Below are 2,991 nucleotides of genomic sequence, written 5' to 3'. Positions count from 1 at the left end.
GCCTGTAATCCCAGCACTTTGGGAGGCCGAGGTGGGCAGATCACCTGAGATCGGGAGTTTGAGACCAGCCTGACCAACATGGAGAAACCCCATCTGTACTAAAAATACAAAATTAGCCGGGTGTGGTGTTGCGTGACTGTAACCCCAGCTACCCAGGAGGCTGCAGCAAGAGAAACACTTGAACCTGTGGGAGGCAGAGGTTGCAGTGAGCCGAGATTGGGCCACTTCTCTCCAGTCTGGGCGACAGAGCAAGACTCTATCTCAACACAGACAAACAAAAAACCTTTTGTTGAGTTTAGTTCAATAAGCAATTCTTGTGCTTGTACTCTGCAGTGGGTACTATGCTGGATATTGGGGTGTGAAAATTAAAAAGACAAGGAGAAGCTTAAATCTGAGGGTGGGGTGGGGAGGAAGACAGAACATTAAAACAACTGTAATTACAATTGCAAAACGATGATAGAGGGCCAGCATGGTGGCTCACCTGTGTAATCCCAGCACGTTGGAGGCCAAGGCAGATCACTTGATTCCAGGAGTTCAAGACTAGTCTGGGCAACATGATGAAATCCCTTCTCTACAAAAACAAACAAACAAACATACAAACAAAAACGATGATAGATTGAGATTCCTAACAAGAGGTGGGGTGCAGGGCTCAGAGTCAGCTTCCAAAAGATGGCTGGCATAATCTACCACCATCCCCACTGTGGCCAACACCAAAACCACCTCGATTTCAAAACTGAATGTCTTGCTTATTTCAAAAGAGATCTGGGCTGGGTGCGGTGGCTCATGCTTGTAATCTCAGCATGTTGGGAGGCTGAGGTGGGCGGATCACTTAAGGTCAGGAGTTCAAGACCAGCCTGGCCAACAAGGTGAAACCCTGTTTCTACTAAAAAGAAAAAAAAAAAACAAAAATTAGCTGGGCATGGTGGTCGGTGCCTGTAGTCCCAACTACTCGGGAGGCTGAGGCACGAGAATTGCTTGAACCCAGCAGGTGGAGGTTGCAGTGAGCCAAGATCATGCCACTGCATTCCAGCTGGGTGACAGAGCAAGACCCTGTCTCAAAAAAAAAAAAAAAAAAAAAAGCCTGGGCACAGTGGCTCACGCCTGTAATCCCAGCACTTTGGGAGGCCGAAATGGGCAGATCACGAGGTCAGGAGATCGAGACCATCCTGGCTAACATGGTGAAACCCCGTCTCTACTAAAAAAATACAAAAAAATTAGCCAGGCCTGGTGGCGGGCGCCTGTAGTCCCAGCTACTCAGGAGGCTGAGGCAGGAGAAGGGCGTGAACCTGGGAGGTGGAGCCTGCAGTGAGCTGAGATCACGCCACTGCACTCCAGCCTGGGCGACAGAGTGAGACTGTCTCAAAAAAAAAAAAAAAAAGAGTTCTGAGTCATTTTTCAATGTTAGCAGTTGAGTTAGATTCTTAATTTTGTCCCAGGTTTCTGTTTTCTTAGCCTGAGGAGTTAAAAATGCACCCTTTTAAAATTGAGTGCTGTTTAAGATCACGTGGGGGATATGGCAGTACACAGCATTCTCAATGATTTGTTTATCTGGTTTACGAAAGAGAAGAAGGAAGAAACTTGTATCTGAGAGCAGAACAGTTTTTTTCTGGTGGCAGAGGTGGAGAGAGACATGACAAGCAGGGAGCACAGCATGGGCAACAGGGAGAGCTGAGAGGTCAGAGGGGGAGTTAGGAAGAGTGTGTTTGATTAGAACATAAGGGGGCCGGGTGTGGTGGCTCACACCTGTAACCCCAGCACTTTGAGAGGCCGAGACGGGTGGATCATTTGAGGTCAGGAGTTCGAGACCAGCCTAGCCAACATGGTGAAACTCATCTCTACTAAAATAAAATTAGCTGGGCAGTAGTGGTGCCTGCCTGTAATCCCAGCTACTTGGGAGCCTGAGGCAGGAGAATCGCTTGAGTCTGGGAGGCAGAGGTTGCAATGAGCAGAGATTGCGCCACTGCACTCCAGCCTGGGTGAGAGGGTGAGAGCCTGTCTCAAACAAACAAACAAACAAAAAAAAACCTAAGGCCTATGTGTGAAGGGTCTGAAGATCAGAAGGACCTTGTGGTGGCGGTGGCTGGGCCATAGTGGGGAGCTGCTTGCCAGACCTTGAGCTAGAGAGAGACAAGGTCAGGTGTGTGTGTTACAGAGATCCCTCTGGAAAAGGAGGGAATAAACCGACAATTACAGGAATTATAGGTGGTATTATCCCTAAGAGGCGCTGAGCAGCTCTGCTGGGACCTGACTCCCGCATGGGATGTCCCTCTTCCCGCATGGGATCACCTCCACGGGACCCAACAGCTGTGAAAAACTTTCCCAGGGCCTACAGACACCTGGAAAGAATCTGGCCAGTCTAGTAGCCCTGGCCTTCTCAGCGGGGCTTCATCTTTCACATCCTGTTTCTCCTCCCCAAGCCCATAGCGGGTGAGTTACCTTGTTGATGAGAAGAAAGACGACTCGCAGGCTTTGGCAGGTGCCGGAGTTCACCTCTAGGTGGCAGCCTTCACCTTTCAGCCCCACCAGCTTCCAGCCAAAGGTCTGAGAGAAGGGAAAGCAACTAACCAAGACGCGGGAGGACCCACCAGGCGCGGCAGGCATAATCACCGAGCTGCACAGCCACCCTCTCAGGCACACGTCATTCTCTCCATGTCACAGCTCAGAGAAGTGAAGTCACTGGTCCAAAGTCACACAGATGGGTGGGCACGGTGGTAATTGGCTTCTCTGAGCCTCCAGGTTCTTCATCTGTACAGAGACTGACCCGTTTCTAGCAATCACTAATCTACTTTTTTGTTTTTTTGAGACAGAGTGTTGCTCTGTCCCCCAGTCTGGAGTGCAGTGGTGTGATCTCCGCTCACTGCAGTCTCTACCTTCCGGGTTCATGCAATTCTCCTGCCTCAGCCTTCCAAGTAGATGGGATTACAGGCATGTGCTACCATGCCTGGCTAATTTTTGTATTTTTAGTAGAGACAAGGTTTCACCATGTTGGCC

This window comes from Mandrillus leucophaeus, unplaced genomic scaffold, assembly GCF_000951045.1.
Source record: "Mandrillus leucophaeus isolate KB7577 unplaced genomic scaffold, Mleu.le_1.0 Scaffold185, whole genome shotgun sequence".
NCBI lineage: Eukaryota > Metazoa > Chordata > Mammalia > Primates > Cercopithecidae > Mandrillus > Mandrillus leucophaeus.
The sequence above is the reverse complement of the archived record's forward strand: the minus strand, read 5'-3'. Positions refer to the sequence as shown.